This window comes from Ambystoma mexicanum, chromosome 6p (assembly GCF_040938575.1).
Source record: "Ambystoma mexicanum isolate Mex_15411 chromosome 6p, UKY_AmexF1_1, whole genome shotgun sequence".
NCBI classification, from domain to species: Eukaryota; Metazoa; Chordata; class Amphibia; order Caudata; family Ambystomatidae; genus Ambystoma; species Ambystoma mexicanum.
This window is the reverse complement of record NC_090935.1, coordinates 1,219,917,255-1,219,938,326: the sequence shown is the minus strand read 5'-3', so window position 1 is coordinate 1,219,938,326 and position 21,072 is coordinate 1,219,917,255. Positions and strand designations below refer to the sequence as shown.

At 43.9% G+C, this 21,072-nt stretch overlaps 1 protein-coding gene across 1 annotated transcript in view; it reads right to left on the bottom strand.

The window, feature by feature from the left end:
* RASEF (RAS and EF-hand domain containing) overlaps positions 1-21,072 on the bottom strand; it is a 706,663-nt gene that overhangs the window by 80,605 nt on the left and 604,986 nt on the right. The window lies entirely within an intron of this gene.

Below are 21,072 nucleotides of genomic sequence, written 5' to 3'. Positions count from 1 at the left end.
GGCTGGGAGAGCTGTATGCTCCAGCCAGGCCTGGTCCACTGGGTATTCGGGAAGCTATGTATTGCCGTAGAGAGACAGGAAGCTCCTGTGTCCTTATCTCGCCATGCTTTTAGTTTGACATGTGGGCTTCTCCATAATGGGCACTGCCCATCTGCCCTTTATGGAATGGCAGCGGCACAGCTTAATATTTTTTCTGAAAGGCCACACTGTTTACATTGAGAATTATTTTGTATCAGAAACAACACATTTTCATGTTCAAAACAATATTTTTTTTAGATAGGCATTTGCATAAAAGAGAGCTCTTCTGGAATGTATTTTGTACAATACATACACATCTGTCAATCTTACACATGAAAATAAGTTTACAGAACTATATAGGACAAACAATGCAGAGTGTGTGATTTCCACCTGCCTCTTTTTTTTTAAACCTAGTCTTTATTATTTTCAATAGCATATAATATGATCTTAGTGAAACAATCAGTAGACAGTAACTGCTGTGCACCAGGCATGATATCAGGAGATGACACAGACAACAAATGTAACAGTTTCAAAACCTTTATTAAAGTATCAGGATGGATGAAATGCCTAACTGCCCTATAGCTATGTTGGGGATAGCCCTACCTAAAGGAACTACGAAATGTCAGTGTCTAAAGGTCCAAAACCAAATCGGATGGTAGCTCAGTGGCAACACAGGTTCGAGCCCAAGGTTCGTGCTTAGAAACCTCTGGGTATTTAAGCGTGTTATAAATACGCAACTAAGAAAAAAAATAAATAACAATTACGCAACTGATAAAAAATTCCTGTAACAGTGTCTCGATGCCCACGGGCTGTGTGAGCGCTTTAAAAATGCAAATAAAATAAAATAAAAATAAAAAATAAATAAATGTTTGTCTATGTCACACCCTATGATTTCCCACACATTCAACACCTTAATGTAGTTTAGGGATATTCTAACTCAAAATAGTGATTTAAAGTACATTTCTGGAGCAATTTCTAGCTCCCTTTTCCACGTTCAGGATACAGTTCAAAAGGACAATGTTCTCAAGAGGCTTGGGCTCTCCTTCCCCAAGCTTCAAGTTCTGATACACAATAAACAACAGTCCATAGGAGCTCAGGGCTCTTCCCCAAGCTAAGTTCAGATGCACAATAAACAAAGTTCCAAAGAAGCCCAGAGTCCTTCCCCAAGCTGGATGTACAATGAATACAGTTCCAAGGACACTCAGGGCTCTTCCCTTAGCTTCCCGCCTTAGTCCATAATGCAAATATGAAAGGGCTCATGGGTTCCCTTCCCCAAGCTTTGTCTGGATGGGCTGGGACTTCCCAGGTCTATGCGCAGTTTAGGACCCACACGGGCCACCCGTTACAGGTCACGCAACTACTAGTCGTGCCCCACTTTCAGCCCCCTTGGCAATTCTTTTAAATTCAAAAATTCACAATATCTTGTAAGATAGAAGGTTCTTTCTGTTGCTTTAATGTGGGTTTGCTGATTTAACATAAATCTACTCATTCAGTATTTTGCTTCCACTTCGCTGGCTCTGCTCAGCTTCACGTTTAAGCTGCCAGCGCCTTAATAGTTTATTCAAATGAAGACGTACCAGTTGCACACGAGCATTCCTGAACTTCAAGACTTTAAGTCTATTTCAATGGGAGGCTTTCAGAGAGGTGCCAACTGCACACACGCACTCCTGATACAATGTATTTCTTTTGCTTTTCAATCAAATAAATATGGTGGCTTTCGGAGACGCATCAACAGCACGCAAGAGCTCCTGATATACTGTAATGTCTTCACTTTGCTAACGCGCACCAGGTTTCAGCACAACCCTTTGAAACTCCCTGGTTGCCGCATTCTTGTTTGTAGTAAGCTGCTTTCTGGGACTTAAGGTCAGGGTCTTATGACCTGCCCCTCGGACATCCCTGAAGGACTCTGACATTCAGAGAACAAGCACTTCTTCGCCATGTAAAAGGGACAGCCCAACTTCACTGCTCCCTTCTTGCTCTCGCACTTCGCCTTCCTGGGGACATGGCTCCCTTGCCATGCATCAACACTTCAAGCAAAGGGTTTTCCTCTAGCATCTCAGTGTCTCGTTCTCCTCTGGTTTTCTATGAGCTGTGCTGGCCTTCCTTTTGCTGCACTGATGTCTGCTTCACTCCTTTCCTTCAAACTCGGGCCTCTCCTTTTATAAACCTGTGTCTCTTCAAAGGGTTTCAGGTGTTCACAATTCTCTCTGTTTGCCTGACCACAATTAGGCCAATTATTAGGACATGCCTGACCTTAAGGTCTGTAAGTTTCAGGCTCCCTCTTCTTCGTCCCAGTACTATAATGGCACTCTTCATAGGTAACCTGCATTACTCCTGGGATGATCTTCTTCTTCACAGTGCTAGTCTTCACTAGAGGGGAAGAGGTAGTATAAGAACGACAATATACTTCAAAAGCAGAGGGAGGGTTAGTTATAACACTCTTGGAAAAGGGCGAATACCATGTCTTGCCATCTGGCACTCTCTCTCCAATTCCCAAGGACCCTCCACCCAGGTGACCATTCCTTGCTAGTCCAACCCAGGGTCAGGATCCAAGAGCGAGGGCCCTTCCCTGGCCACCTGAGCAGAATATCCCTGGGCAGTAGATGTGAGAGTACCTTCAGGTTTCTCAAACTACTAAGAATAAATATGAAATTAGGGCATATTTCACGCTCCAGATACTTAAGATCATTCAACACGGAGTGTAGCAATAACGTTGGACATGGAGAGAGAGGGGTTGCCAGTTATAGGGTCGAAAACAAAAGGATCAAATGCCTTTTGATCAACAGTCAAAGGACCGAAAAAAGGGTCGAATTTTTTATTTTTTACTTTGTTTTTTTTATGGGGGGGTTGTCCCCCTAACCCCCCCCGTTTTGTTTATTAAAAACATTTTTTTTACCAACCCAAACAAAATTTTTTTTATAAATAAATGAAAAGAAATTCAACCCTTTTTTTCCCGATCCTTTTGCATTCGAGCAAAAGGTCATTCGATCCTTTATTTTCGATCCTTTGACTGGACACCAGAGAGAGACAAACGGGGAGAGGGGAACTAAAGAGGAATACTGTACAGAATATAAAAAATGACATTATCATGTGGCACTGGATGGTGTGGTGTGGTCAGGTAGTGAGGATGAGTGAGGGGGCAGGGGTAGCTCTTTGTAAAGTAAGTGAAGTGTAAGCCAAGCTTTGAAGAGATTAACAGTCAGGCCAACTTTGATTGTTGGGTTTGATAGCAGGTTCCAATTGACCAGCCAGTTGTTAAGAAATAGCAGACTAGAGTATGAGACATGGGGTGGCATGGCAAACTGAGGTTGACTGAAGAGGTGAAGAGATGTGAATGAGATGTTGAGTAGAAAGAGATACAATTAGACAGGTACTGAGGAGCAAGAACATTGATAGCTTTGTAGGCTACTAGAAGGAACTTTAAAAGAGAGTGGTTGTGCATGTAGAGTCAATCTGCCTTGTTGCTGGGAGGTAGAAGAGCAGGAGGATCTGGGTAGGTTGTAGAAAGAGCATGGGTTGCAAATTGGAGAACTGTGTCTACAGGGAGGAAGCAGCAGAGAGGATGGCCAAGGAGTAGGATTGAGCGGTAATTGAGCGTGCTACACATAAGAGTAGAGATTAGAGTTTTCATAGAGAGGTAAGTGCTGGATGAATGTGACGCAAGTTGGGAAGGTTAATATGAGCAGCAGAGGCAGTGGTAGTGATGAATTGCTGCAGTCAGAGGTTGCTCTCAAAGAGGAACCCAAGGTTGCAAGCCTTGCCTGAAGGAGCAAGATGTTGAGGTGGGAAGGAGATAGGAGAGTTGATAGGAGGGATGACGTTGGAAGACAGAAGAAAGGTTACTTCTGCTTTTGAAGAGCTCAGCCTGAGGCAATAGAGAGCCATCCAGTGATGGATAGCAGTGAGGCATTTGGTAATCAATTTTAAGATGACTTGGGTGAAGGATGGAAAATAGAAAAAGATTTCAGTGTCTTCCGTAAAAATGTGACAATGAAAGTCAAAGGAGGATATAAGACTTCCTTGACCTGAGGTATGGAGGAAGAGGAGCAGAGGTCCAGGAACTGATAATTAGGGGGTTGCTAAAAGGGAGTGGGATGGGGCAGAAGGTAGTGAATTACAGTAGATTTTAAAGTAGCAATCGCAACCTTCCAGTTAGGAGGAAATATGGGCAAGATTAGATTTTCAAAACTCGAGGTCTTGAAGAGTGAGGAGGAGAAAGGAGTGGGCAACCATGTTGAAAGCAGCAGAGATGTCCTAAACATTGCATATAGAAGAGATATTGGAGTGATTAGCATCAGAGGGATGCTGTGTGATGTTGTTGTCTGACCACCCTGCAATCCCCTTCACGCTCACTATTCCCCACAACATTCAACCACCTGCCCCAAATATATCTAGACAAATCAAACACAATGGCAGACATAGACTTAGTCCAACTTATACCACCACCCTCGTCCACACACACACACATATCCCTCCATTATCCTCGACAATTACAACACCATCATCACACAGGCACTTTACAAAATTAGCCGCCTCAGATCACAGAAACCCTGCAACTACAACCATACACCATGGTTTAAAAGTTTCCACTTCTCTATCAAGCAGGAATCCAGATGCCTAGCATGAGCCTGGAAAAGGAACATATGCCATGCCACGAGGACACCCGTTAAAAAACTGCTGCAACAAATACAAAATACCCATACACAGTGCCAAAGTCACCCACTACCTGCAGGAACGCCAATCTGCTGCAAGTTGTTACAAAAGCTATTCCACCTCTCCAAACTACCATCCACACCTTCCACAGCCGCATCCACTTCAGTTTGCAACTCCCTCAAGGACTACTTTAACTAAAAAATATACTACATCAGAGAAGCCTTTTTTCTGCTCTTCCACTCCCACCCCCTACTTCCAAACATTCCAACACATAGGATACCTTCCAGTGCATCGCTACAGTGACTCTCGTTCTTACTGCCAAAACAGATGCTGCACACTTCCTGTATGAAAAATACCCACATGAAGTCACATCTAATTACATCACGGCTCGCGCACTGCACTGGCTCAACGTCATCAACTCATTCTATCTAACATGCTTCTATCCCCTCTGTGCACAAAACTGGACACATCTCAATCCTCTTCAGAAAACCATCTCTCAACCCCATACTCTCCAGTAACTACTTCCCGATTAACATCCTGCCATACTTTGCCAGAATCATGGAATGCTTTGTCACTACCCAACTACAACACATCACCACAAACAACCTCCTCAGTCTCTTCCATTCTGGCTTTTTATGTGGCCACAGCATGAAAACAACTACACTTCACAACCTTGATGACCACCACAACATTACTGACAAAGGACATAAAACACTACTCGGAATCCTTGAGAACTCTGCAGCTTTCAACACCATCAACCACACCATTCTACTCAACCTCCTATCCCAGAAGATTAAACTCTCAGGCACCACACTCTCGTCTACTTCCTCACTGACAGGACACACTCAGGGTCCGATTCATAACTTGGCGCAGTGAACGTGCTAAAGAGCATGATTCACTGCGCCAAATGATGATGCCCAGGCTCCACCAGTATTCTCAGGGGGCCTGGGCGTCCTCTTAGTGCACGACAGTGCCCCTTCAGGATTGCGCCTGTTTTATTTATAACGGGTGCAATCTTGAAATCTTGGCAGCATTTTTGTAAAATAACGACATATTCGTTATTTTGAAAAAATCCTGCAGAGAACACAGGTGTATATGAACACTTTCCTATACACCAAAGTAAGCAGGAAAGTGTTAATATACACCCGTGTAAATGAAAGTGTTCATTAATTTGCATCAAAGTAAGCAGTTTCAACGTTGCATACTACAACGTTGAAGCTGCTGGCTTTGGTGTAAATGAAAGTGTTCATATACACCACATGGGTGTATATGAATAATTTCATATACACCAAATAAGGCTTCTTGTGGCACTCCTCCAGTATAATGGCACCAAAATGGTACCGTAAATGTGCCCGAATTTAGCGCACATATAAAACTCGAGGAGTACCACAAGAATACCCTTCTAAAAGGCCAGGTAACGAATGTGGCGGTTACTAGGTTGGTTTCCATCCCATCCTAGCAACCGCCACATGTATTCCGGAAGTGGCGCATTCCTACCGACTTCGGAAGAATCCACCACCTTCAGAATAGGTCTTAAGTACCGAAAAGGTTGTTAACCCTTTCAACAACCTTTTCGGTACTTAAGACTAGGTTGAGAATCAGGCCCTTAGTCTACTTGCCCCCTTATCGCCCAGACTACAACCCGGTCAAGTATAGCATCCTGCAAGGCACCTCGCTGTCTCCACTCTTCTTCAACCTGTTTGTAGAATCCCTTGCACAGGTGCAAAGATGACACACAAATGTATTTCCAAATCTCATCTCCTTCACAACTCCACATCCTCAAAAGCTGTCTCTCCACCATCACCATCTGGATGGCAACCCACTTCCTCATGCTCAAACTTTCCAAAAGACAATGGGCCTCATTATGACTGTGGCACGGCTGCCGCTGAAGTAATTATTTTTCCAGTGCCCGGGAATGGGCAATTACCGGGGCATTACAGCCCCGGCAGACCCAGTAATTGCCCATTCCCGGGCACCAGAAAATATTACTCCCCATTCCCATTTGAGTCCCATTGGACTCAGGGAACGGGGAAGCCGGATGCACAAGAATGGTGCCGGTTCATCCAACATGGTCTGCTCGTGGGTGCTGGTCTGCCCGCCAGGTTAGACCTGGAGGGCAAAAAGGCACCAGCAAGCAGACCTCGTAGTTTGCTGGTCCGGTAACAACAGTACCGGCCAGTTTACCGGTACCATTGTTACTGGACCGGCAAACTTATAATGAGGCCCAATACCTCCTCATCTACCCCAAGGCACAAACACAACCTTACACCCTTAATCCAAAAACTCACCCTGGACAACCCACACATATCCCTCTCCACACCTATCAAATCCCATGGCTTTACCAATGCCCACCCCTTTTCCTTCACACACCACACAGCTGCTGTCACCAAAGCATGCAATCTACAACTGCGCCTCCTATGCAGGATCAGATACTTTCTCCCCCCTGAAGGCTTGCGTGACACAGTCTAGGCACTGGTTCTGTCCATGCTGGACTATGGCAATGATCTCCTCATTGTACTCCCAACACCCTTGCAGGCCATACAAAATGCAGCAGCCAGACTCCGACTCCACCTAGCTAAACATTCACACATAGCCCCAGATCTCACCCAGCTTCACTGGCTCCATGTCCACCAGATAATTGGCTTTAAATGACTCTGCATTGTATTCAAATCCATCCACCACAAAACCCTATGTTACCTTCACCACACACTCAAACCCATTCCCCACACAAACACTAGACAAGCCAGACAGCATCTTCTACACATTCCACTCTGCAAACTAATATGCACACAAAAACACATATTTTCCCAGTAAACTTCCAGAGCATGGAATACCCTGCCGCTTCACATCCGCATGGCACACCATGTCGCCATTTTTCAAAAAACAGTCTCATAACATACCTGTTCCCCACACATGACACTAAACTTCTCCCCTGCTACCACTTCTCTATCGTAATCTTACTATCATAAACTAAAAATATTTTTTAACTTCTGTTTCATTTCACCACCCCCTTTATTCAATGTATTCAAACTTTTACCGATGTAAGGCACTCTGAGACCCTCTGAGTTTGAGGAGAGCTGGACAAAAATTCCAATAAAATGTATAAAGCGTTGATACATGCATGAGTGTAGTTTCGGTGGAGGGCTTACTATGGAAGCCAGATTAGAGTGGATCTCTAAGGCCATTATCCTCAAGGTACGTGGTGATCCAACTACAGACGACTCACTGAAGGACCTTTGAATAATGCAGAAGTTGGGAAACTGGAAAATAGTTGGCCAGGACGTTTCAGTGAGCAATTGATTTCTTCAAAAGAGGGAGCTCCATTTTAGATTTGAAGGGGGCAGGAAGGAGCCTAGAGGAACTCAGAAAAATAAGGGCAGGTGATTCAGATTGTCTTTAAAAATTGAGCAAATGGATGAACAGGAGTGCAAGATGAGTTGGCACTGAGAAGTGTGGGTGCTAATTTTGTATGATACATAAGACAGAAGAATTTGAGAGTAGAAGGAGTAGTGGGTAGAGGTGGTGAAAGGAAGAAGGCGGGGGAGAGAGGAGGGCTGTGGGAGTGTCACACATTTTAGAAATTGAAGGGGAAGTGTATTGCACAAAGGCATTTGCAGAAAGGGAGGAGTCAATGTATAATGGCTTGGGAGTTGTGAGCAACGCTTTGAGGGTAGATGAAAGTTTGTGGGTATTACAAAAGGAGGGGATAAGCCTTGTGAAATTGAGGATTTGGCATAGTCCATCGCAGAGGTGAGGGCAGCAAAGGTATTTGTGAAGGGCAGGAGAAGGCTGGTGGTCCCTACTTTCCACCAGCATCGAAGCTCACACACATGTTTCATTTGCAGGTCTGGATCTAAGAGGTGATCCTGGCCTAAGGATAGGGGTTGTGCATTTGGAATGTTTGTGTGGGATAGTGTTGGTCAAAGGTAGTGATAAGTGCATAGTGGAAGTCAGAAAAAGCCTGGTCAATGGAAGAATTACAACAGGGGAGAGAGACACGAGAAAAGTCATCACATCAGGAGGTAAGAGGCAAAAGTGTACCACTTTCATTTCCTCTTGGTCATTGATGAGAAGAGAGGAGGAGTGGAGGCTGGGGGGCATGACAAGTTAAAGTGAACAGTGGAGTAATCAGGGGGAGAAGGGTCAATGGAGAGGTCAGAGGAGTGCAGTAGAGAGAAACAAACAATGTCAAGGCATGTGGCTGTTGACTGCAGAGGGCATGGGAAGGTTTACGTCTCCCTCATCACAATGGGGATATCAGTAGGAAGAGACTCAAGGAGAAGGTTATTCTCAGGGAGGAAAGATTTGTAGAGGACGAGGGGGTCGATAGCGAGCCAGAGCAGCTAGATTTGAAGGAGGGAGGAGTTAAATAGTGGCATATTCAAACAAGGAAGATGTGATGTCCATGGGGGTCAGTAGGTCAGTGGTGAGTGTCCTATTGATAAGAAACCATATATTACCACACTTCCCAACAGGTTGGGAATAGTGGAAGGAGTAAGTAGTGTCAGTGTGGGGAGTCACTAGTTCAGCATAGTCAGGAAGGCATGGCCAGGTGTCTGTGATAGTGAGAAGTCAACAATGAGGGTGATAAGAGTCAAAGTTGTCAGTTCTGTAGGACAACTTGTTGCAAAAGGATTGTACATTCCAGAGGCCAAGTGAAAGAGTGATAGAAGACATGGACGAGAAGCACATTTTGTGCAGTAGGGATGGAAGATAGGTGAGATTTGATATTCAACCTGTGGTGGGGAATTTGCATTAAGAAGGTACATAACTTCAGTTTCTGATGATTTGAGCATAGGCAAATGCAGTCTCATTCATGGCAAATATCCAATGTGCAATTTGGGATCCACAAGGAGACGTTAGGGTTGAAAGTAGTAAATGAGAAAAAAGTCGGAGTATTGTCAAAAAAGAAGTGGTAAGTGACCCCCCCACAAAGGAAATGTGATCACCAAAAGAGGAGTTTTAGATGGTAAACAGTAGTGGAACAAAGGTGGATCATTGGGGAGCCCTGACAGGGAAAGCAATAAAGTTAGAGCTCTCCATGTTCAAGGAGATAGAAAATGATCAATCAGTGAGACAGGAGGCAATCCTGTCAGGTGCAAAATGGTGATTTTTTGAGGTTGGATAGTGGGATGAAGAAATAGTAGTGAACAACAGTGTCAAAAAGTTGCAAGTAGGTCAAGAAGTATATAGATGGAGGAAGTTTTGTAGTGATGCACAGTGGTGAGGAAGTTAGAGGTATGGAGTAATACCAATTATTTTGGAATGATGACTCCTGTGACCAGAATGCACAGTGTCTATGTGCACAATAGTCCCAGCGTAGCTGGCAAACCTATTTAAGACACCTCTCTCTAGATCGTATGAGCAATTGGGAGGGAATAGGCGAGTAGGTAGTTGTCAGGGGAGTTAGGGTTAGGGGGAGAGCATTTTATAAATGGCAGTAAGGTGGAAGTTCAAATGCAGATGCATAGGATTCCAATATTGATGTGGGGGTTAAAGAGAGAGGTTAGTGTGAGAACCCTGGCGGTATTCCCACTTCCATTCCCTTGAGACCTTCTACACAGGTGGTCAGAGAAAGCCCATCTCTTTTGGATCCCAACGCTGAGGGCGGAGAAGAGAGGGAGGATCACCTGGGTGAAGGGTCCTTGGGGATTGTCAGTGAAACATACTCAGGCGAACCGCGGTATCCCATATTATCACTTCAGGAAGAACACCCTGTTCTAGAAGTGGTTATGGGATATTGTTCCCCATGTTCCATTGACCCAGCAAATGACAGGAAATATTATACATCTAAACATGTTAGCAGGATGAGGAAAAGGACTACAGGAAAGCAAGGTGAGTCATGGTACCCCCCTTTCCATAGTGACAACCAACCTAGCCCTCCGCCAACCTTTATGGGCTATTATAAGCCAATTCACCTCAATCTTCCAACTAAAACACTTGATAGTACTCGGACAAAGAAGAGACCAGCAAGAGCAGTGAAGATTGCTTCTTTTCTCCACTTTGGTACTAGGGGGAGAAGATACCTACCAAGAGTTGTGAGGGTCAAGCATGTCCCTCTGATTATGGTCAGGCAGGACTAATGAGTCAGCCACATCTGCAGCCTGTCAAGGGGCTGCAGGTGTATAAATAGAATATGTTAGTAAAAACCCATGTATGTTGGAAATATAATTGTATGTAAATTCTAATAAATAAATGTTTATAAATGGAAAGCAAGAGCAGGAGTGTGAGACAGGGAACAACATGTGAAGAGGCAGCCGTGGTGGAACTGGAGCAGCTGAAGCCAGGATGCTGGCAAGACACCCAGCAGATTTGGGGGACCCGAAGCAAGTGGACTATGTGACTTCCACAAGCCTAGGAGCATTCAGCCCCCTGAGAGTGCAGCAGAAACTGCCGTGAAGCTGGAGCCAAAAGAGCGCTGCCAGTGTGCAGAGCGAGGCACTGAAGCTGCCGGCGTGTGAAGAGAAGCACAAGGCCAGCGATCGGGACTCATACCGGCAATGTACAGAAGGCCAGTTAGTGTTGGGAGGGCAGAGAGGCTCCAGGGCGCTCCAACAAGATCACAAAGGAATTTTGGTCTACAGTATAAAAACAACAATATGGCTTTTATATACCAAGCTAACGAGAAATGTTACTTTGAACAATTAAATGCTCATTGAATACTGAGTTAAAGAAAAACATTACTTTGAACAATTAAATGCTTATTGAATACCGAGCTAAAGAAACACTTTACTTGGAAAAACTAAAGGCTCATTTGTTACTGATCAAAAGTGACACTGAAACATGAAAATAAAAAGGTGCACATTGAATCCTGAAATGAATCGAACTTTAAAAAGTTGAACAATAAAAGTGCACATGTGAAGACAGTGACCCTTTTGTGAGTGAATGCAGTGAGACAAGACCACAGCTTGGCAGGGGGTGAGAAACACATGGTGGAAGGGCCACAGGGCTAATAAGGAGAAGCCAAGGAAGTGCAAAACTATCCCCAAAGCCAAGAGGCCAACACAATGAGCAAAGCCACTGTTTGGCAGGAGGTGGGGGAACACATGGTGGCAGGGCCACAAGTCCAATAAAGAGAAGTCAAGGCAGTGGAAGGTTATCCCCAAAGCCAAGAGGCCAACAAAAGGAGCCAAGTAAAGGTGACTTGGTGCACAGAAGCAAGTGCCACTTAAACCTGTGTGTGGGTGTTCCACACAGTCATGGGACCCTGGTTGCGTGACCTGTAACGGGTGGACTGTGTGATCTAACAACTGTGCCTAAACCAGAGAGCCATGCATGGTAAACCATAAGAACTCCGAACAACAGCCTAAGGAAACCACTGCATACATGCTGGCAAAGTGGGCCAGAAAGCTGGTCAATACAAAAAGTTAGGCAAAGTACTGTGCTAAGGTTATAGAAAATCAAAACAAGAGAGTTGTATTGAAAGTTGATTTATTAGGCGTCAATCTAGAATCATTAGTTACTGGACCTCACTCCTAAGTAGTGTTAGACCTTATTGGAAACTTATTTTTGAGTCAACATTAACCACATGGTGGCACATGCAAATGTTTCTCCCTTTTTCAGGCTTTATCAAGGTGTTACAGAATCAAAATAATAGTATAAATAGCCTTTTGTATAAGTCACAGTCAATTTGTCATCAATCTATTCTTTATAAAGTGTTACTTTACAATGTATATGATAGTAGTGATTGGGTGGTCTGGTTATTTTCAATTATTGAGTTAGTACAACCATTTTTGAAAGTATTGTCAAGGTTTGTTGCAGATTGGTACATTTATGCACATTTGTACATTTGTTTTGTGCAATCATAAAGTCACTTTACAGTTTCGACAGTTGCCAAAGATACAAGTGCATCCTGGTATTCCATGTAAATGAGCTCTAAAATTATCATATTTCAGAAGTCGGGCCCTTTAAGATGGTTTCCAAAATTATCCTGCAAAAACAGACTTATTTTTCCTCAGTTAGAAAGTTTTTTTGGATTGTTATATTCATATGCAAATCTGTATTAGGAGTGTGAAGTCCTTCTAGAAGATGGCGGTGCTCTGCATTTGTCTCAGAAAGAAGGTCAAGTTGACCTGGTGTTTCGTTGAGACTTTTTTTCTTAGGAAAGGCTATAACAAGTATAGGCGACAGAATTGAAGTCTTAGAGAAGGGAACCCTGAGGCTTACAAGAACCACCTGCACCCTGCACTGGGAGAAGTTAAACTTTGAGACGTTTTCCTGGAACTTTATCATACTTGGGGGAGGGGAGCTGAAAGTAAGCTGTGAGCTGGAAGAAGCTTGGAACTTTAAGTTGAACACTATTGCCTTTGACTGTGACATCCCTGCACATTTGTTCTTTTTAGTTATGAGCGCAAGTATAGGTTTTGGACACAGACATACTTTTAAGTTGAACTCTGACTCAGACTTTCCTTAGTTTTGTCCGGGTAGGGAAATCCCACCTTAACTTAGGGCAAGTTAGGCCTTCAACCATCTTGACATTTGAGTTAATAAATATCTTTTGTTTGAATTTTAAGTCTGTTGTCTGTGTCATACTTCATGGTGCCTTCACGGAAGGTAGACAAAGTTTATTAGTGCCAAGTCTTTCATAGTTTGTAAAGCAAATGGATATGCAGGGCCAAGAATAGGCTGGTACTATTCTGAATCAGTACCTGTTTGGCCTAGAATCTTGCAAGAAGAATCCAAGAGAAGCCAGTGCGTGGGCAAGCAGAGTGCTGAGTCAGCTGAGTTAAGAAAATAGGAGTCAGGGTGTCTGAGATTCTTGAGATCAAGAAGGAGAAATAGAGGGCAAAGTAATTGACTGATCAAGAAAAGGTGATAGATTGAGGGCAGGATCATGCATGGCCTAGAGGGTGGAGGAGACTTTTCAGGTCCAAAGCAGAGAGAGGACAAGAGGGTGTTAAAGTAGCGTGTCTTACTTATGTCCATAACAGAGATAGAGAAGAGAGGGCATTCTTATATGTGTCCTGGGGTGAAGAGCAGCAAGATTTATGACAATATCTCAAGTGGGGCAGCACATTGGTGCTGCGACAGCAAAATTTAAGAGATATCTATATCTGAGGATACAAGCTAGTAGGGTTAAAGGTGAGGGAGAGGGGTACCAGTTCTGAAAAGGGGATCAAAGAGCCGAGGAAAGACAGCAAAGGCCTGTTTACTGGGGGAGGATTAAATTGGGTGGAAAATTAGGAAGATTTCATCTCTGCCAGATAACAAGCCGGTACGTCTAGATTAAACATGCATTTAGGTATTGAGGAGGTGGGTGGAGGGAGAGTGGATGAGGAACATTGTAGGTGTAGACTAGGAGAGAATGTTCAGAATGGAAGGCATCTTCCAAGAGGCTTAAAGAGTTAAGGAAGGAAGAGAGAAAGATAAGGACAAGGGAGTGTCAATGGGCATGGGATGGTAGGTTGTGCAGTGTTGCAAGAGAGTGGTCAGAGAGAAGAGAATCAAGTTCTAGCAGGTGAGTGCAGGAACATGTTGGGAGATGGAAGTCTCCCAAGAGAACTAAAGGCCTTTAATAGGCAGCTAGTCAACAAGGGGGCCAATGTCAAGGACGCTGAGGGGACTTGGTGTCCAGTTTTAGGAAAATGGGGTCAGTAGGTGGAAGGGGTTTGGTGGCATTCTGTACAAAGGAAAGTGCTAAACAATTAGACATTAGTCAGGGTTAGAGGAATTTGCCCAAAAGAATATTTGGCAGGTAGTGTCCAACAGCAAAATAGAATGAGCCATGTGGGACTACAATTCAAATAATAAGTTACTAGTCCCCAACAGGAAAACACAGTAGGCCATTTGTAACCAAAATTAAAATAATAGGTCGATGAATTAAATTACTTATGATTCTGAGGTACTTTCTGACAGCAGGAGGAGACTGGGTTGCATGAGGTGGGAGACTGGAATTTAAAGTGCCTAGGTAAGCGCAGTGGTCATTTTGGGTGAGAGTGAGGAGAGCGATCCAGATAAATAGGTGATACCTTTGCCAACTGATCTTCGCTTCAGAGCTACCCACAATTCCTTAAAACCCTATCCGCCACTCTGAGGGCGCATGGTGTATGACGACATTTCGGCAGGATTTGCTGAATTTACCTGTTCTCTTTCTCTACAAAGAGTATTTCCTCTATCTCCATTGTTGGACCCAGAACCTGTATAGAGCTACCCACAATTTCTTAAAACCCTATCTGCCACACAAAGCGCGTGCAGTGTGTGTCAGTGTGAGAAGACAGTTCGGTGAATGCGGGGAAGGGAGTGGTGGAGCATCAAACGTGGACCTCGCTGAGAACTGTAAGGTTCTTTTGAATATCCTTAGGTGAACTTGGCCCTGACATTTACATAGAATTGTACTGGACAGCTGTATTTGCTATAGGAGTCCACATAATAATTGACTTTGCAGTGTGCACTTATGGGATCCAGTGCATATTTTCTAAGCACTTTACTTGCCGCTGTTACCATGACAAGTAAATCAAGCTACTTCTTTTAAAGTCATTCAGCTGTAATTACAGCAAATAAAGAAGTGCAGGGAGATCTGCTACTGCCAATGGGATCAATATGTGAAGAGTTGCCCTCTGTGCATAACAAGGTATCTGGGGAGCCTACACTGGTCAGAAAGTCAGTGGGTTATCTGGCATTGGGGCACACTCAGGTGAATGGTCGTACAGAAGATGACATGGTGAGCGCGCTACCCACTAATATGGAAGATCCACAGACTAGTTCAAACTTAAGTGCATTAGTGGGGAAGAAAGTAACAGAAAACCATAAACATCAGGACCCAACTTTATTGATTCCCATTGCTGGGCAAAAGATCACTGATTTCTTTCCAGTCAGAGATCTGCACTGAAGTGAGGCCTTTGGTACCGACACAGGCCTCCATGCTAGACGTGGATGGCATGCATATTAATGATCACAGACTGTTGTAGGTTGCGTAAGAGATGCATGGGATGGCTCCTTCTGTAGATAACGAAGATCAGGAGCATATGGATTGACTCCTCAAAAGTTCTATTTAGTTTATTCCCGGGGAGTCACCCTCCAGCACCCCCATTATGCTGACTGAATTGTTATCAACTAGTAATATGCCTTTGGGCCCATCCGTTAATGAAAGAGCAAGAGTCTCCTTGCATCATATCTTGAGCGAGGCTCATAAGAGAATCAAATTGACTTCCCCTTCGATCTTGGCATTAAACACAGTCCTCTGTGTCTTTCTTGAATTATACGATAATATTAGAGACGAGGTGGGAGAACACATTTTAATGCTAAGTGAAATACATTTAAAACTTGAAGGACTGTGTGAGCGAGATTGCATACCCCCGCCTGCACCATCTATAAGGAGGCAGCCGGCTACCATCATAGCTCCAATGGTATTTGAAGATCAAGCGACAGTCCTGAAACCTACAAAGGCCCCTCCTAGACTCACTAGGATGGAGGAGGCTCAGACCCCTCTGACTTCCAGTCCGTCAGCAGAGGGACTGCCCGAGGCTAATGAGGTAATTACCCTGAAGAATGCCCCATGTGATCTAAATGAAATTGCTGGTGGCGTGCCGGCAACATTTAGAGGTTGCAGGCATGGGAAAACCCTCAAACAGCAGACAAAGGAAATGGAAAAGCCTGAGAGATTAATACACATTTTCAGAAATTCCTGTGGCAGATCCATAGTACCGCGGCAGCAGCGGCCCATGCATTGAAAACAGAGCTGATGAGAGTCACGGATCAATTATGCCCTTATTTTTGGCAATCCTAAAGTAAAATAGGGAGGTTTCCATGCTGATAGCCTTCCTCTGACCTCTGCTGCCTCTTTGAAGTCATTAGCTATCCGTCAAGGGCCTTCTGGGTCTGAGAAGTGCATAGCGACTAAATGGGATTTTGAAACTCAAACGACCACCTTACATGGAGATACCGGCAATCTGGGTAAACCACCGTTTCAGCCAGTGCCCAAAATGGTGAAATTGCCACCCAGTGTGGAGAGGGCCTTTAGCTGGGTCACAATCCTTAGGAAATATGTGAAAGCCGAGGTTTGAATTTCATGCCTCGCTTAACTGAAGGAGACGGAACATTACATAAGGAGTCTCAATGTGATTTATTAGCAAACTGTGAGCTCAGTAGTGAGTTCCCCAATTCTGCCCAATTTGATGGTAGGGCGGCCCCAATTCATGCAGGTGGGCATTTAAATATTTCTTCTTGTGCACCCTCTTTGGGACCTGTTTGTAATGTTCATGTCCAAACTGATGGTGCAGCAAATCGGGATGGGCTAATAATGTTTCAGATGCGATAAGTGGCAACTGACAGTGGCCGTGCCCACTGGCCATTGTTGACGGCCACGGCTAGTGGTCTGGGAATGATTTAAGAAATATAGTGCGCATGGCCGGAGGCCGTGCCCACTGGCCATTGTTGAAGGCCATATGCAGTGATCTGGGAGTGTTCTAAAATGGAAAGTGGGTCCCAGCCAAAGGCCGGGTCCAATAGCCATGGCCTAAGGCCATGGCTGGTGGTCTGGTAGTGTTCTAAAATATACAGTGACCATGTGGAAATAATCCATGGAACAACAAAACCCTTGAAATTAAATGAAAGAAACTTTAGTTAATGATCAGTAAAGGTAAAAAGGAAGTATCGCAACAAAACGCTAGAAATTCAACGCATTCGAGACCAACTTAACTCAGCACATTCCCTTTGCAAAGGCCAACAGCAAATTTTTATTACACGAGAACGGATTCGCAATGCCATAGAAAATGTCATTATGGGTGCTATAGTATTATAGGGGAGATCAATGGGAATGCACAAGTCTTTAAAAATATGGAGTCGGGCAGTGGAAGGCAGTCCCCACTGGCCATGGCCAGAGGTCTGGTAGTGATTTAAAAAACACAGTGGGCATAGCTGAAGGCCATGGATAGTGTTCTGGTAGTATTCTAAAATATACACTGGCCATGGCCAGTGGGACGGAAAAAAAATCTATTGAATAACAAAACCCTTGAAATTCAAAGAAACAAAACTTTAGTTAATAATCAGTTAAAGTAAAAAAATGTATTGCAACAAAACCTAATCTAAATTCACCTAAGGCAGCTTAACTGTGTGCCCCCTGTTGTGCAGTGTATGACCACAATGATGGCTTTAGTGGATAGGAACTATATGTGGGAATTCATGTGGTTCTTAATTGTCTCAAGAACCTCCATAATCACCTTAGCTGTGGATACACAGTAGAATCTCCACCACTGGAGGTTGCACTTACCTTCTTCATAGCACTTCACCTGCTGCTCTCCATGAGCATCACAACACCTATGCCATACCCCTCTCCCCTCTGCACTTGCACATTCTCAACACTCACAAGGCATAGTAGGTTCGTCTTTCCCTCCCCATTGTCTCTTCTGAGTTTGTTGTAATGAATTATTTAACATTGCTGTAATTACATTGTCTATCATCCCCTGCCCCCTCCCTGTTGCCCTGTGGGCACTTTTGTACCGTATTTGCCTCCTGTATAAGTGCCTAACAAGTGAACAATAAATAAATACATCTGCCATTCAGGACACTTGTTAACTAGCCATCTATACTAACAAACCCCCCTAGGACGAACACCTCTTCATTAAGGGATGGGCATTGCATTGCGTGAAAAATGAGTGATACCCAGATTCCGCCAACATTGGGGCTGGAAGAAGGGAGAACTTTAGCTGTTGGAAAATGATTCACTATGGTCCTAAACAATGGGTCATCCTCACTCTTCAGCCTCTCCTCTGTGGCCATGTCCACAGCCAGGTATCAAATGACTGCTGATATAAAGCAGCTGTCAATCATCACCTTTGTTCTTGTTACTCAGGCTTGTCTCCCCTATTCTACTACTTTCCATAAACCTTAGCCCCCCATGAATGTTTAACGTGCAGTACATCGGCTAGTATTTTGGTTGAAACCCAAAATGTTAAGCTTCCCCTTGAACTTCCTTTTGTAGCTGGCATTGCTGGGGTGCATTAAGGAATGAATACTGTGTTAGAAAGAGGCAAAACAACTCAGGCTGCATTAAGAGCAAAAATGCCTCCATTGTAAATGCCCATGTGGCAGAAAAGTGACTGGGGTGGAAAAAAGGATAAGGATACTCACAAACATAATTTCCGCCACATGCTGGCTCTTCATCAAATTTAGGTGGCTGATATGAGGCACTGTTCACAGATCTCAGCAGATACCAATTTGTAACACCTGTAGATGATCGTATGCCCTTTTTGCGGCCAACAACAGGGTACCACTTCACTGCAGTCCTACTGTTTAGTCCTCACCATCCTTGGGTCTGCCTGCACCAGTCAATGATTTGTTCAGGCACTCATTAATGTTTTCTGAAGACTATTAACCACCAGCAATATACAGCTGTGTGATTTGTGGACCTCTTTAGCCATACAGTTTCTCTTGCACTAGTTAGCTATGGAAGTTCTGATATTATTTGTATGGGGTGTTCAGAATGTTTTGGTGGTCTAGTAGGCAGTCATTGGGGGTATCTCAACACCCCTATGGCAATATCTCCATCACCACCTTGTTTATCAGGAATTGAATTCAGTCTTCAGGGCCTGCTCTCAAATTCTGCCGTACGGTCTCCTTCTATCCTACCCAGACAGGAACTGGCATATGACCCTCTGTTCCCAGGGGTACTGATTCCAGGAAGCGATACAACTAAAGAAGATATAACTCTATAATAAAACAGGGCAAGGAAAAGTGCTCAACAGTAATGTCTGAACAAGGTGTCTAGTGTAAATGAACGTCTGTCCAAAGACCATCCTAGAACTAAATCCTTATTCTAAAGGATAGGAGGTCAAATTCCAATGTCCTTTCCAAATCCAGCAGAAAAGCAATTCCAATAACTCACCTTCTAAGGGATGTATGTGCCTCAGTACATTTCTTCCACACGGCTTTGTTTCCATCTGTTGGCTGGGATTTGTTGCAGGCTGTGCTCTTTATCAACTCTGGCGTCCTAGTATCTGGCATCTTCCAGTGCTTGTCTTTTTCCCAGAAGAATGAGTAAACTGATGGCTGTTATGTTATGCTATGTTATGTTATGTTACTGTGATTTGTAATATGCACTGCTGCCATTTTCATGGTCTCCGCGCACTCTGGCAGACCTGATAAGGAAGGAGGGCTACCAGGGCTTAGTTAGAGGGATTGGGAGGGAAAAGCACATGACATCTTTGATGTGCTGTTGGCAGCTTCAGTGTGGAAGGAACAGCCACTGTGTGCTGATTTGTTTTTAGTTGGTAGATGTTGTGTGGTGTTTGGTGTATGATTATGTATGAGGTGATTTGTGTGTAATTGGTTTAGTTTTCTGTTGGGTATTTCAGAGTGTGTGCAGTTTGTGATGGTTTTAGGATTTTGCTGCGGCAGAGGTATGCGTTTTGTGTTTGAGGGTGGGTATGCAGGATATTGGAGTGTCCTTTTGTGCCATGGTTATGTTGATGTGTCTATTTGTTATTATTCAATGTTGTTTTATGGTAGAATGCTTCATTTCGGTGGGTAGCCATGTTTCGCGTCATCAGGTTTCGTTTGTTTTTGGTGTTTCTATTGAGATGTGCTGGCATTTTCCCTACGATGATGTTTCCTGTCTAGCTCAGTGTGTTGCAGAGCCATGTTTCTAGCAATATTCCGAACTTTAGGTGATCTTCTGTTGTTTGTATTTCCTTTGGGAGAGAGTTCCAAAGTTTTGATGTGATGCAGCAGAACACTGTTCCACTAAATGTTGCTTTGAGTATTGTTTAGGTTCGAGGCAAATGTCATTGCCGGACCTTAGTGTTTGGTTTGGCTTGTAGATGGAAATGTTTCCCTTCATGCGTTCTTAGTGCTGGTGTGATGTGTTCACTCTGTGAGTCTATGGAGCAGTCTTGCTGCTGCATTCTGTATTTATTGTTGTTTTTTCGGAAGATAGTCTGGCATTCCGAGATAGATGCTGGGCGAGACCTTGCAGTTACCCCTCTCCTCCTACAGTGTTTTGATCAACAACACTAGTAGGTATTCCCACTCACCTAGGTAATTGCAAGTAGAATTGTTATTCTCCCTTTGTGACTCTAAGGCTCTAGCAAGCATTGTTAATTTGGTCTGGTGGCCTGGCTAACAAGTTTCTAACAGCAAGGATTCCCACAGTGATATGGAGTATATATCCCAGCTGGATTTACTTCTCCTTAGTTCAGGAATCTCATGGTTTTATTCTCTACGAGTCTCTGAGCTCACGTCATCATGTTGTCTAATTCTTCCTACTCCTAAACTATGGCTGAACTGGTGCAGCCTACTCCTATTCTTTTTCTTACTGGTGATCTGGCCTGCTTGGCTTGTAAACAAAGGGGTGCCTGGTATCAATCCCTGGTCCTCCAGGATCAGTATACTAAAAATACACAAAATTGGACCACCAGGATAGGGAATAGCACAGTTTAGAACATTTATCTTTTTACATATATCAAT